The sequence below is a fragment of the Salvelinus alpinus genome, chromosome 11, assembly GCF_045679555.1.
Source record: "Salvelinus alpinus chromosome 11, SLU_Salpinus.1, whole genome shotgun sequence".
NCBI classification, from domain to species: Eukaryota; Metazoa; Chordata; class Actinopteri; order Salmoniformes; family Salmonidae; genus Salvelinus; species Salvelinus alpinus.
The window spans coordinates 29,736,667-29,752,674 of record NC_092096.1 but is presented as its reverse complement, the minus strand read 5'-3'; the positions used below and the strand labels follow the sequence as shown (position 1 = coordinate 29,752,674).

Here is a 16,008-nt window from a genome sequence, read left to right as displayed (position 1 = left end):
GTCCTCAGTGAACAGTGTCTGTTCTCTGTGTAGTCAGTCACATGATGTCAGTTACAACAACATTAAAAACTCTCGCTACCAGGGCCAAGGCGCATAGTGGTTTGCTCAGGAATCCAGGGGCTTTGCTTTGGTTGGCCTGTCCTCTGAGATGAAGGCAGGGAATAAAGGAAAATAACTGGAAAAGACAAGCGATTTCAGAAACGAGTCTGCTATTGTTAAATATAATTACACCATTCTACCTTGTCATCCACAGTCAGTAAGCTACTTGTTTTTGCAGTATGTATTTCAGAGCTCAATCAATATCTGCTATATCAGTACTCTACTGCTGAGAACGAATGGTGTATTCATAAATGATAATTTGGGTTAAATGTTTTGTTTTACAATTACTGCTTCTATATTATCAGCGCACGATCATAAGAAATATGACTGATGACTGATATGAAATCTAAATGAAAATCTAAAATTGCCAGCGGTTTTAATTACCCACTTCACATCACTATTGCCACCACCTTGATAAGGTACCTTCAAACATTTCACTGATATATCAGGCAACGCTGGAGGGCATGATTAATCGAGCGCCCGCTGACTTTCAAGTTATTTTCTTTACGAACACAATATGTTGAATTGAAACGTTCCCCTCTGAAACCAGATGGGCACCTGAGGTATTCTGCCCTTCCGTGTCTCACTGAAGGAACAGTATATTCAAATAAAGGATGATGAGAGAAGGTGATGATATTCCCAGTGAACAAGTTAACACCTGTCTGTCTCTCAGTACATTACACAATCAACTCATAAGGTAATAACAGATGGTGTTTCTGAGTCTGAGAGAACAATGTCCAGCAGGTAAAGAAAACCTCACCACAGCCTGTCTCTCGTCTCCTTACTGGAAGGGTCATGGTAGAGAGGAACTCCAGTCTTTTTGTTGACCTACCCAGCACCTTTACTCTTAGAAGACAGTAGTAAATCTGTCTGTTGAAATGGATGAGGAGGTGACACTGTGACACAGGACCATGTCCACAGCCAGGATTTACTCCTAGTAAGGTCAAATGGTCGAATAAAACATATCCCAGAGGTCACATGGTCAAGTAAAGCATATCCCTAACTGTAGGCTAAAAAATAAAATGAGGTCCACAGGAGCTCCTGGATACCTGAGCAGGAAAAAGTCCCAGCCCTAGTCATTTCTACTGACGTGTAGTTCTCCATTTACCAGCAGGGGGCAGGCTAAGAACACACATTCTTCTTCCATCACTCCAGCACCCCATCAGACTGATGCCGTTTTCAAACTATTTTGGTGATGCTGTGTGAATTTGAGAATGAATTCTATTAAGATAAATGCTCACGATATGAATGCACTTGAGAGAGATGTAGGGGTTGTTTGGGTTCAGGTCCAGGTGGGGACCCTTGAGAAATCGCTCAAGTGCTTAATTGCCCAAGTCGTGCTGTAAAGCTCTGTAATACATAAAATATGCAAATGAATAGGAGGCCATTAGAAGTCTGTAAAATCCTCAATAGTCAAATTACCTTTAGACAAGAGAAGTGCAGCTGCAGTCCCTATAGGAGAACTACAAAAGAAAAGCATTTTAATTTATACACTTCAGACTCTAAATGTCACATGACTGTAATTACCAGCAATCAGGATGGGGCAGAATATACAGAATCGTTATTTGAGCTGTAGCAAAAGGTTTAATGGAAAATATAAATTCTTGACAGGGTCAGCACCAGTGCCTATCTGATACGTCTTCCACCACACAATTCCAAGTCATCCGACATCAAGAATTAATTGAATTTCGCTAAAAAGATCCAACATAAAAGACCCATTATGAATAGACAAAACATTACTGTAGAAACATATCCTAAACCCTGTCAGGAGGATATTAGTTCAGAGCTAATTTGTCTGGACACAGACAGCGGCTCAGCTGCGTGATCCATCTCCACTGTGTCTTAACTGCAAATGGAGCTGATGTCTCCTGGCCCTCTCCCATGACAGCTCCTCTTATTATGGTTGGCCAGAGGGCACACACACCATCCAGGCTCTCTTAGAGAGATTCCACTGCTGCTGATTATGCCTCTCCCCAAGACCAGCGGAGCCTGCAGAACTAACCAGCCAAATCACAACACCCAACACCAGCCTCATTACTCAGACATAGAGACAATTACAATGCAATAATGACTCGTTATGGACATCTTGCTTCGTAATTGCTCTGCAATTAATGACCACCGGTGGCAAAGTTCCCTGAAACGCTCTTTGGGTTTTTCTGTTGCACCACCACTTTTTGACCAGTCCAGCATTTCAATAACGAGAAGGAAACACTTAATTGTTGTCTGAAACTAGTATTTGCTCCTTCACTTTGCAACAGCATTGTTTCAGTCATTAGTGTTAGTCATTGCAGTTCCAGTTGCGGGTATACTGAAGCTTGTCAGTGTCTCTGTGCTGAGGCAGTATTGCATGTCTTGGCTGAATTCCTCAGAGCTGCAGGTTGTTGTTGGTGTGTCGTGGGCAGTGACACATTCGCCCTGGGGAACAGCTTTTCCTGTGACTTTCCTGTGGAAAGTGAGAGGTGTTGATGATGGTGACACACTGAGAGCTTCCTGCCTTGTTACATGTGGGCAGATTGATTATTTCTGACACAATGATTAGGGAGGTACACAGACGTCTCAGGTCATGCTATAGCAATTACCAATTATAGCACAGTATTAGTAATGAATACAATGAAGGCATGTTTGCTGACCAGAGAGCCATCAACACCTCTATCTCCTGCCCTCCTCTCCCTCCCCCGTCCCCCTCCTCTCTGCCTCCAGGGACAACGCTGTCACCTGCAGAATGGTAGAGGGGAGTGTCACCGGACTAGTCTGTGAGTGACGGGTGCATGGTGATGGCGACATTGCCTGGTGATGCGACTCTGATTGACGGAAGGTTTGGGAAGGGGAATTCTGGTCGCTACGCCCACGGGCTGCACACACAGGCAGGCTAATGTTGAGAGAAATGCATCTGCTGTTGAAATAGTTGGGGAGGACTCAACATGCGGACAATGGCTGGTAGAAATTGTACCAACTTGAAAGGACAAAACATTATATTTATCTACACAACCTGTTGTTGTTTCTTGATGGTAAAGACGAGATAACATAATTGAGGCCCTATTGTCCAGTCCATGCCACAACCCATCGAGCCATAACTACCAACTGCTTCCACCTGATCTATGTCAGTCTCTCCAACCCCTCTAATAATAATAATAATACATGTATTTTATCGGTAGAGGTTGCTGAGGGGAGGACGGCTCATAATAATGGCTGGAACGACGCAAACGGAATGCTATTTGATACCACTCCACTGATTCTGCTCCAGCCATTACCAAAAGCCCGTCCTCCCCAATTAAGGAGCCACCAACCTCCTGTGTATTTAATATAAAGCTTTTCATACAGAATCTCAAACAAATTCAGGGAGCTGGCAGTTGATGGGAGATGGTCTTCCACAGCTAGATCATGATGCAGTTCAGTAAAGGAGTAGCTTGAGTGGAGGTGGCGTCGATGGTACAGCCAGGGAGGGAGAAACAACAGTCGGGAGCTCTTTATCAGGCTCCTCTGTCTCTGAAGTTCACAGCTACTCCTCCTCTGTAGGTACGCTGGAACATCCACCACCGAATGTATAGCACCCACCTGGATGATGCTTCGGCAGCAAAAGTGCCTGAGAGACCACTGTTATGGAGTCTAGTTGATAGGTATTCGACTAGTCGGACTGTTCCCCGGACTCCGCGTGTAGGGATTTGTACAATGCATGAACAAGGCTATTGAACTTGACATTGGTGTCTGTCTTTATTCCTTTATCCAACATATCATACTGAAACAACCACCACACCTCGGCAGTAATCACCAAGTGTCTCCTACGAGGTGAGCCTCTGTAATCCCCTCACACCACAGTCCACATCCTTCCAGAAACCGAGGCAGGTGGAATAAAAATCTGGTTCTGTGTTGATCAGGTGTTGATGCAGCGTTCAAATTAGATTCGCCAGCTAGCTAGCTAATGCTAGCCAAGCAAAGTAAACAGACTTCCAAGCTAGCGAGCTAATGCTAGCCAAGCAAAGTAAACAAACTTCCCAGCTAGCGAGCTAATGCTAGCCAAGCAAAGTAAACAGATGTGCCATTGTCAGTCCTGCAACTCCATGGGCCACCACCAGATATTTTTTCTGAACAGGGTAACAAAAAATTGTTTCAAAATGCAACAAAAAACACGTAATAATACAAATATATATACAATATTGACAGAGCTCTCTGCCTAGGCTTTCTCCTGGTGCCATGGCAACAAAAACATCCCAACTTTGTATGCTGTTTGTACTCCACAGAAGAGTCTGCCTTGAGCTTAGGAGCGGATGGCAGGATGAAAGCAGGGGAAAGAGAGAGAAAGAAAGAAAGAACAAAAGATAGAAAGGAGAGAGAGATGTCTGAAGGGAACCCGCCTGAAAAGGTGAGCTGGGACACGACAGGCTCTCTTGGGGGGCATTCTAGGACAGGTGGAGGGGTTGTTTAATGAGGGCCAATAGTCAGGGTGAGGCAAAATAGGAAGGACCTCAGGGTAGCGTACGTGTTGTTTTCCAGAAGTGGACACCAAACACATCAACGCCTGGACCAGAGGTGGCTAATGGTAGGCTGAGTCCAGACCTCCTGCTGGATGCACAACACAGGAAACATGCACTGCCAGCAGAAACAGAGAACAGAGAGAGAACAGAGAGGGAGAACAGAGAGAGAGGAAACGTAAATGCATAAAGAAGGGGAAAAGATGGGAAGTCTGAACAAAGTGGGGTTAGGATCGACCAGGAATATGTCAAAATGCATCCAAGTCAACAGTATTGGTTGAACAGGATATACAATGCATTGGGAAAATATTCAGTCCCCTTCCCCTTTTCCACATTTTGGTACATTACAGCCTTATTATAAAATGGATTAAATCATTTTTTCCCCTCATCAATCTACACACAATACCCCATAATGACAAAGCAAAAACAGATATTTAGAATTTTTTTCAAATGTATTACAAATAAAATACCTGATTTACATTAGTATTCAGAGCCTTTGCTATGAGACTCGAAATTGAGCTCAGGTGCATCCTGTTTCAATTGATCAATCTTGAGATGTTTCTACAGCTTGATTGGAGTCCACCTGTGGTAAATTCAATTGATAGGACATGATTTGGAAAGATACACACCTGTCTATATAAGGTCCCACAGTTGACAGTGCATATCAGAGCAAAAACCAAGCCATGAGGTCGAAGGAATTGCCCAAAGAGCTCCTAGACAGGATTGTGTCGAGGCACAGATATGGTGAAGGGTACCAAAAACGTTCTGCAGCATTGAAGGTCCCCAAGAACACAGTGGCCTCCATCATTCTTAAATGCAAGAAGTTTGGAACCACCAAGACTCTTCCTAGAGCTGGCCGCCCAGCCAAACTGAGCAATCGGGGGAGAAGGGCCTTGGTCAGGGAGGTGACCAAGAACCCGAGGGTCACTCTGACAGAGCTCCAGAGTTCCTCTGTGGAGATGGGAGAACCTTATAGAAGAACAACCATCTCTGCAGTACTCTACTAATCAGGCCTTTATGGTAGTGTGACCAGACGGAAGCCACTCCTCAGTAAAAGGCACATGACAGCCCACTTGGAGTTTGCCAAAAGGACTCTCAGACCATGAGAAACAAGATTCTCTGGTCTGAAACCAAGATTGAACTCTTTGGCCTGAATGCCAAGCGTCTCGTCTGGAGGAAACCTGGCACCATCCCTACGGTGAAGCATGGTGGTGGCAGCATCATGCGGTGGGGATGTTTTTCAGCGGCAGGGACTGGGAGACTAGCCAGGATCGAGGGAAAGATGAACGGAGCAAAGTACAGAAAGATCCTTGATGAAAACCTGCTCCAGAGCGCTTAGGACTCCAGACTGGAGCGAAGGTTCACCTTCCAACAGAACAACGACCCTAAGCACACAGCCAGGACAACGCAGGAGTGTCTTCAGGACAAGTCTCTGAATGTCCTTGAGTGGCCCAGCCAGAGCCTGGACTGGAGAGACCTGAAAATAGCTATGCAGTGACGCTGCCCATCCAACCTGACAGAGTTTGAAAAGATCTGCAGAGAAGAATGAAAGAATCTCCCCAAATACAGGTGTGCCAAGCTTGTAGCGTCATACCCAAGAGGACACCGAGGCTGTAATCGTTGCCAAAGGTGCTTCAACAAAGTAAAGGGTCTGAATACTTATGTAAATGTGATATTTCTGTTTAAAACCTGTTTTTGCTTTGTCATTATGGGGTATTGTGTGAGGATTGATAAGGGAAAAAAACTATAAAATTAGGCTGTAAAGTAACAAAATGTGGAAAAAGTCTAGGGGTCTGAATACTTTCCTAATGGACTGTAAGTGTTGTATCGGAGTAGCCAGCAGTCTTATGTTGGTTTACATAGGTCCATAAACCCACAGGAGAAGAGGATATTGTAACTGTTGGCTGCAGTATATACAGTATGTTGTGTTCACCCCTAATGTATTATACCATATATACTGTAAACGTACTAGAAACGCAACATGCCACAATTTCTAAGATTTTACTGCATTACAGTTCATGTAAGGAAATCAGTACATTTAAATACATTCATTAGGCCGTAATCTATGGATTTCACATGACTACAGATCTGTTGGTCAGAGATACCTTAAAAAATGGGCCTCAGGATCCCATCAACGTATTTTTGTGCATTCAAATTGCCATTGATAAAATGCAGTTGTGTTCGTTGTCCATAACTTATGCCTGCCCACACCATAACCCCACCGTCACCATGGGGCACTCTGTTCACAACGTTGACATCAGCAAACCGCTCGCCCACACAACGCCATACACATGGTCTGCGGTTGTAAGGTCGGTTGGATGTTGGAGGCGGCTTATGGTAGAGAAATTAACATTAATTTATCTGGCAACAGCTCTGGTAGATATGCCTGCAGTCAGCATTCCAATTGTATGCTCCCTCAAAACTTGAGACATCTATGGCATTGTGTTGTTGTGTGACAAAACTGCACATTTTAGAGTGGCCTTTTATTGTCCCCAGCAAAAGGTGCACCTGTGTAATAATGATCCTGCTGTTTAATCAGCTTCTTTATATGCCACACCTGTCAGGTGGATGGATTATCTTGGCAAAAGAGCAATGCTCACTAACAGGGATGTAAACAAATGTGTGTACAACATTTGAGAGAAACAAGCTTTTTGTGCGTATGGAACATTTCTGGGATATTTTACTTTACCTCATGAAACATGGGACCAATATTTTTGTTCAGTGTATTATATGATGAATGTGGTTATTATGTCACTCACCTCTGGTACTCTCTAATAAGGGCATTAGGGTAATAAGCTCCCACAAAGCAGAACCATTATGTGATAATTCCACTAACCTCCCGTGAGACAGTGATGTAGCAGAAAATATAAAATATTATGTTTGGCACAGAGAATTTACATCTCCCATTCTCTACTCTCAGTGATTGCCTTGTTGCTATGCAGTGTGCTCATTTCCCTAACCACAGTTTTCTATGTAAAATAAAAATGATGAAAGAAAAACAAAGGGTGATCTTAGCTACATTCATGACCTTACCCTCTGGGCAAGAACTGGTTGAATCAACGTTGTTTCCAAGTCATTTCAACCCCCCAAAAATCTACGCGATGACGTTGAATCAACGTGGAAAACTAATTGGATTTGCAAAAAGTCATCAACATAAAGGCATCTTTTTTCACCCACATATCAACCTAAATCCAATGACAGTGCAACATTTTTTTTGCTGTTGATTTCACGTTGAATTCACGTTAGTCGACAACTCAACTAAATGAAAATCAAAACTAGACGTTGAACTGACGTCTGTGCCCAGTGGGTACCTGTACTGCATGTAAATGAGACTGTGACATCAAGCTGATACAAAGAACTAACATTCATATTCAATGACCATGTCAATCTTGTCAATGAAAGTGACGAAAGCAAAATGATTGGCTGGATGTACTGGAAAGTTAGTGTGACGGACATACAGTATGACAGAATAAACAAAAACAAAGTCATTAGATAACCCAAGGCACATTTCTTTCCGTCTTTAGCAGAAAGAGAAGCATCTTTGTATGAAAAGCTAATTCCACAGCTTTAGCTAAATTTGAGGTATGTTTTATGTTACACAATGGTAGTTCAGGGCTTTGATTTCCTATATCCAATTCTAAATAGACGTAACAGCATTTGAGTGGGTGGGACTCAGCTTGAAGCCCGTCTTTTTTCCCACTCCTTTGCAACCTTTTCTCGGCTCAACGTTTGCCAAATAAAATCTTCTCCTTGTTAAAATCTCACACTTCCTCTTCTGAAATCCCCTCAAAGCTGTCTACCGCAGAGCAAAATGCCTCGTTAGATCAGAGGCAGAGCTGCTGTCTATATTCCAGACCAAGACATTTCCAAATGCAACAGCGGCTCTTACAAGTAACAATCAGCTCATACAGAAATATATTGTTACACTACAAAGCCCCTCACAAAAAGACACCTGCACATTCCCCTGCACACATATAGACATACAACAATACACCTGCACATTCCCCTGCAGACATATAGACATACAACAATACACCTGCACATTCCCCTGCACACATATAGACATACAACAATACACCTGCACATTCCCCTGCACACATATAGACATACAACAATACACCTGCACATTCCCCTGCACACATATAGACATACAACAATACACCTGCACATTCCCCTGCACACATATAGACATACAACAATACACCTGCACATTCCCCTGCACACATATAGACATACAAAAAGAATCGTATAGCCTGTAGTCTGTACACACTCACTCATGAACTCATTCATGCACACGCACACACTGATGAGGACAGAAAAGACATTAGTGAGGTGGCAGACAGTTGATGTGTATGTATCCACAGGCCCTCCCTCCCTCTGTGTTGTTTACTGTGAGTGGATGTGATCCCCCCCCCTCCTCCGGTCCCCCTGCTGTGTCTCATTCATTCCCCTCATTAGATATCTCATTATATATCCCCTCTAAAAGCCTCTCTCATTACACTCTTTCCTCTGCAGCAGCAGATCCACTCTGGTGACTCTCTTCTCTAACACAGCTTTCAGGACAAAGGGGACCGGGCAGCAAAAAGCTAACAATGTGCTTTGCCTCACAGATACTGTAAATCCCTGCTAAACTTCTTAACCCAACTATAAGTTTTCATGGAGCCTTGTTAGAGACAGAGCCATTGTATGAATTCCTAAACGCTGTACCCACCATAGAGAACTTGTTTGTCATCACTATCATGTACATACCACCCTGCATACCACTGCTGACTTGCTTCTGAATCTAAGCAGGGTTGATCCTGGTCAGTCCCTGGATGGGAGACCAGATGCTGCTGGAAGTGGTGTTGGAGGGCCAGTAGGAGGCACTCTTTCCTCTGGTCTAAAACATATCCCACTGCCCTGTGTAGGGTGCCGTCTTTCGGATGGGACGTTAAACAGGTGTCTTGACTCTCTGAGGTCATTAAAGATCCCATGGCATTTATCGTAAGAGTTGGGGTGTTAATTAACCCTGGTGTCCTGGCTAAATTCCCAATCTGGCCCTCAAACCATCACGGTCACCTAATAATCCCCAGTTTACAATTGGCTCATTCATCCCCCTCCTCTCCCCTGTAACTATTCCCCAGGTCCTTGCTTTAAATGAGAATGTGTTCTCAGTCAACTTACCTGGTAAAATAACAGCTAAATAATTTTTTAAAAAACAACATAAATATCTATCCAAACTATCTAAAAATGCCATATCAAGCACTGCTTTGCCTGCTGGGCTCTTCTGTAGAGTGAAAATGCGGGATGAAGGAGGGACAGAGAAAAGTGTGTGCCCTCTCTATGGTGTTCTCTCTCTACTGGGGGTTGCCTCTCTGCAGAGGTCAGAATGTTTAACAACAAGGCTGATCAAAGGTACAATGTCCTGTCTGAGCCTCTGGATTGAGCTCTCTCCCCCTCAGTTTCCCTCTCTCCATCTCTCCCTCCTCCTCTCTCTCTCCTCCTCAGTTTCCCTCTCTCCCCCTCTGTTTCTCACTGATTTTGTCTCTGCCTCTCTCTGAGTTTCCTGTTGTGAGCGTGTGTGAGTTTCACTCCTCAACATCAAGGTCAGTTTTAGGTATAATCAGAGGTAGACAATGCCTGACAAAAACTGTTATGGCTGACTGACTGTCTGAAAAGTCTGGCAGGTCTGTCTTTGAACACAGCGATGTAGTACACTCTTAGAAAAAAAGTGCTGTCTGGAACCTAAAATGATTCTTCAGCTGTCCCCATAGGAGAACCCTTTGAAGAACCCTTGTTGGTTCCATGTAGAACCCTTTTGGTTCCAAATGGAACCGTTTTGAGAACCATGTAGAATCCTCTGTGGAAAGGGTTCTACATGGAAACCAAAAAGGTTCTTCTTGAAACCAAAAAGGGTTCTCCTATGGGGACAGCCGAAGAACCCTTTCAGAACCCTTGTACTTACAGTGTTCCTGCTTTGTCCACATTCCCCGACAGTAACTCTTTATCCCCCCCTCCCCTCTCTCTGTCTCTGTTTTTCTCTGTGTCAGACAGTGTGTTTGGCTTTCATCCTTTTCATTGGAGAGGTATGACTGGATAATGTGTGTCCTGAAGAAGACGTTTTTATGTATTCTGTCTCGCGCCCAGTAGGGCTGTTCTGAGAGAGAGGTTACACAAGCCCCTCCCAGGCCTAACTGTGCACACGCACATGCACACACACACACCCCGTAGCATGCTAACAGATGGAATCTGGCCACTGGTGGGGCTAATAGATTTTTCCTGTTATTGGCCAGGGCTCAGTGACCAGCCCCTGGGGACATATTTGATCCAGGGGAGAATTGATTACCCAAAGCTTTTTTTTATCCTGATCTTCCTTCCACTCCTGGAATCTCAAAACCATCCCTGTTGCCTAGTGTCGTTAGTAAGAAGGCGGGGGGGGGGGGGGGGGTAACAACAGTGCAAACATGAACTAGAGGCAACTTGTGCTTCATAATCTCTTTTTCCATGGAACCACAGGGGAAGTTGGGCATCTCTCTTCATCTATGAGTGATAACGATTTGATCATCCTGGGGGGGCTCCCGAGCGGTGCAGCGGTCTATGGCACTGCATCTCAGTGGAAGTCCCTGGTTTGTATCCAGGCTGCATCACATCCGGCCGTGATTGGGAGTCCCATAGGGCGGCACACAATTGGCCCAGCGCTGTCCGGGTTTGGCAGGGGTAGGCCGTCGTTGTAAATAAGAATTTGTTCTTAACTGACTTACCTAGTTAAATAAAGGTTAAAGATGCCATTTATGGTCCTGGAGTAGGGTTGGGACTTGAGTTTCTTTGTGTTTGCTACCATTTTCCTTCCAACACAGTAAGGTAATTATGTCTTTGCACACTCAAGTGCCTCCCATGTGGCGTTGCCTTCACTTGTGCAAAAGACGTCTGGCCCTAATCAAGACAAATTAGCCACAGTGAGAAATGGGATGGGCCCCTGTGAGCTCTGCCTTTTTGCGCTCTTCTCCCTCTGTTTGACAACTGAATTGCTAATGCAGAGATCCTGAGCAAGTAAAGAATGCCACTGTTGACAGAAAGGGCCTGGAGAGAAAAGAGGGACTAGACATGGGACGAGATGGAGAGTCTTAGCGACAGACAGACGCTGTTCTAAGAGGGATTCTCTTAGAGCGCACAACAATGCTGACAAGAAAATAAAAAACAGAGTACTGAGAAGATAACGAACAGGGTAAGAGAGACATGGATAAAAAAATACTGGATATAAAACCTCCCGCTAAATGTTGCATTGCCAGCAGGATCTGGGGACCTCAGACGATTAGCAAATCACAGGGGCTTAAGCTGTGTGACATTTCCTGCCCCTTATAATGAATCTCCTTCTGTTAGCCGTGCTGAGAGCTGGGTTGAACTTTGTTGTGCAGGGTCGAGATGAGAGCTGGATCGGGATGTTTTCCCGGGTTGTTACCCAGGGAGCAGTCTGGCTCATGCTTGGTCCCCTGAGGGCCTATGGGCTGGATAATGAGCTGTTCAGACATCCAGGTCAGTGGACTCACCTCCAAGGTCAGCCCTGGCCCAAACCACTCAGCCGGTTAGGGAGAACCCTGGGGTCGGTGGGAGTAGAGGTCTCTCTCTCACACACACACACACACACACACACACACACACACACACACACACACACACACACACACACACACACACACACACACACACACACACACACACACACACACACACACACACACACGCACGCACGCACGCACGCACGCACGCACGCACGCACGCACGCACGCACGCACGCACGCACACACACACACACACACACACACACAGCTAACAATGTACCTCAATAGAATGCTGTGGCCACGAGTTTGAAAAATATACATTAGCTCATTGTAACTACCTCACAAATCACAATATCATTCATTTCATGATTAGCTGTGTCTACATACTGTCCATTTAACAGACATCTAAAGTAGATTTACATTTATTAACAAGATTACAGAATCTCGGCAGACCGGTTAGTTAGACAAGCAAAGTGATCTTAGACATTTACTGTCCCAAGACGAAGTTCCCACCTATACAAATGTCCTGTCCATTAAGCATCATCATTCACTGTCACTCATCATGCTGTTTTAAGCACACAGTTAGCCTACGCTATGATACACTGTCCTGTTTTGAGCCAAGACTCCCCACTGCTGCAGATTAATCAGACACATCGTTCCGACAGGAGAAGAGACTCTAATTACTCCTGGCTAATCATTCGTACCTCTATGTCAAGCCTTCACCCCTCTGGCCAGCAGAGAGCTCTCCTAACCCCTCTCCAAGACAGAGAGACTCATACATAACCTGATGTCATCACAATGACAAAGAGCGTCCAACAGATCCACATCCCCAAGGTAACACAAAGCACCCTTCTCCAGGTGAAGTCTGGTTTGTTTCAATAGTTGGCGAGAGGTGGAAAAGTTGAAGCCGTTTTGACAGCATGCACAAGCACCCAAAAGAGAGCGATCTTAAACTCTCCTAACCTCACCCACCAAGAAACACCCACTCAAAATCCCCTGCTGTCTAGACTGTATTTGGGCGTAGGATAAACAAACAAGCAAGAGGGACAGAACTGAATTCAAACTGTTTTGTTATCTTTAGTCTGGTAATTCCAGCAGCCTTACTCAGTGAGAAGAATATTGAACTCCCTGCAATACCATACCAACCATCTAAGCACTCTGAATGCAACAGACCAAATAATCAGCTCTGAAACAGTATTAATGTCAATTCTCAGTCTGTGACTGTTAGCAAAAAAAACTCAGAGTGCACACTTTTTGATTAGTCTGTTAATTTGTTTATTGGCATGTTTTGGATAGGTAGAGTTAAATGATTTATGAATATGCGGAAATGTAATGGGTGTTGAGTTGTAAAAATCATAAATAACAAGGCATTGGGGCGTTGAAAGATACAATTGTCTGCATAACTATTATACTGAGCCACTAAATCAGCCTTTGAAAATGTAATATGCCGTGTTAACTTGCTTTTGGCAATAGTTTATGATGCAGAGTCCTAGATTAATTTAGGATGTTAACAACTACAGTAACTAACGTCTGCACAAGTCATGCATTTACATCAATAGGGCATTTACAAGGTTTGAGTACCTTGTGCGTATCTCAAATTCACATTCAACCTATTGTGACCAATGAGGAAGAGTTCACAGAACTAGAAAGTACAGTGCAGTAAGTGATTGGTAAGTAAGAGATTGTGAAAAGTCATGATCATGACACTCCAATATTCATAGCAACTGTTTAAGAAATTGAGCTCCCTAAATCAATACCACTGATTGCATGCTTTTCTCTTCAGCGAGGAAAGATATTCCAGAAACTAACGTCTGAAGGGTCCCTGTTTAGAAACCACTCGGGGACTATGTGACTCAATAGCCAATCAGCTGAGAGCTCCCCATAACAGCATTAACCACAAACACCATTAAGGAGCTCTGAAGTCAAGTTGAACAATCAGACCTGTCCCTGAGTAAAGCCTGCTGCTGAAGCCAAATCAAAAAGTTGGCAGAAAGGGCTCCTGAGGCAACAATGAGTGAAACAAAACAAGTTGCTTACACAATTTCTCTGCACAGTCAACAAAGAAATGTTCTGGTAAATTGGAACTATTAAGAGGTGCAGGGTAATTATTCTGATCAATAGCAAAAGAGACACATCAACGTTTAACAGACAGAACTTCTATCTTGCCGTCCAGTTCATCTCAATTCACAGCAGTTCATCTAATCTCCTGATGCCCTCTCCTGTTCTCCCCATCTAAAGGGCTTTCATATCCAGCCCTCTCACCGTTCTCCCTCCTTCTCCACGTCATCCTCCTTCAACACCTACTCCTTCCCATCCTCCTCTTGCTCCTACGCTCCCCCTTCTCCTCTACCTCCACCAGTGGCCTGCCCCCTCCTCCACCACCTCCCCTCTTTCTCCTCAGCCCCCTCCTGTAATCCCTGTTCACCCATGACTGCGTGGCCACGCACATCTCCAACTCAGTCATCAAGTTTGCTGACGACACAGTAGTGGTAGGCCTGATTGCCAACAATGACGATACAGCCTACAGGGAGGAGGTGTGAGCCCTGGCGGAGTGGTGAAAAGGAACCTCAGGAGGCTGAAGAAATTTGGCTTGGTCCCTCATGAACTTCTACAGATGTACCATTTATATCCCAGACTCAGACATTGCTCGTTCTGGTATTTCTATCGTTTTACTTTCTGGATAATGTGCTTATTGTTTTGTATTGGTAGGTATTATTACTGCACTGTTAGAGCTAGAAACACAATCATTTCGCTGCACCTGTGATAACATCTGCAAATCTGTGTATGCGACCAATAAACTTTGATTTTCCTCCTATCTCCATACACCACCAATGTGGCCTTCCCTCTCCACACTGCCTGCTAGACATTCCCTGTGTGGCTCAGGTCTCTGGACACATTAATGCACTGGCCTTTCCCTTAATAACCGATGATCAGCTTTCCAATGACTTTATAATCTCCCTCTTGGGCCAGCTCCTCTCGCACCAGGGCTAATACTGCCTCCCCCTCTGTCTCTACTTCTCCCTCTGTCTCTGTCCCCACCTTTGTCCTCTGGGCCCAAAGCCATTAAAGATGATATCGGCTGGGGCAACAACCTATGCATCCTGCCTCCTCCTCAGTCAGTATGGCTACCTTTAATATGATGATATGGTATGTTGGGAGAAACTAAAGGGTAGCAAAACTGTTACAGTAAAACTACACAGTAAAAATAACACCAGGGATGCAGTTGAGGCTAAACGCTAGTCTCCAACCGTCATCTCGACAGGCGTTGAGAGTTTACTTTTTCTACTACTACATCCCTGAACACAACACTGCACCTAGTGCAGAGGTAAAAGCATTGGTTTCATCGTAACATTTTGATTTTCTACTGTACTTTGCAGTCATTTCATCACATGTTCATGTTTTTATTTTTCAGGTAAAGGATATGTAAGGTGTAAGGGGGTGCGTAACTGGCGGCAGGGAAGTCAGCCGTAGGAGAGCAAAACTGGGTCATCAACTGAACAGTTTTATTCATAAAACCACCGCAAACCAGAACAACAAACAAATGAGTACAAAACCCGTCGCGCACCAGAGAAACATGCACATGCACTTACAATAAACAATTCCGCACAAAGACATGGGGGGAACAGAGGGTTAAATACACATGTTAGGAGGGAATTGAGACCAGGTTTTTAGGAATACAAGACAAGACAAAAGGAAAATGAAAAGTGGATCGATGATGGCTAGAAGACCGGCGACGCCGACCGCCGAGCGCCGCCCGAACAAGGAGAGGAACCGACTTTGGCGGAAGTCGTGACAACAGGTGTGTAAACTGAGGGAAATGAATAACACTCCAAAACCAACATCACATATTTGTAGATCAAAACCTGGAAGACCTGTATGAGATCTCAACTAAACCGCCAACA

At 44.5% G+C, this 16,008-nt stretch overlaps 1 protein-coding gene across 1 annotated transcript in view; it reads right to left on the bottom strand.

The window, feature by feature from the left end:
- The window catches only part of LOC139533905 (protein FAM180A-like), a 44,125-nt gene that overhangs the window by 11,260 nt on the left and 16,857 nt on the right, over positions 1 to 16,008 (bottom strand). The gene's annotated exons all lie outside the window — the stretch shown is intronic.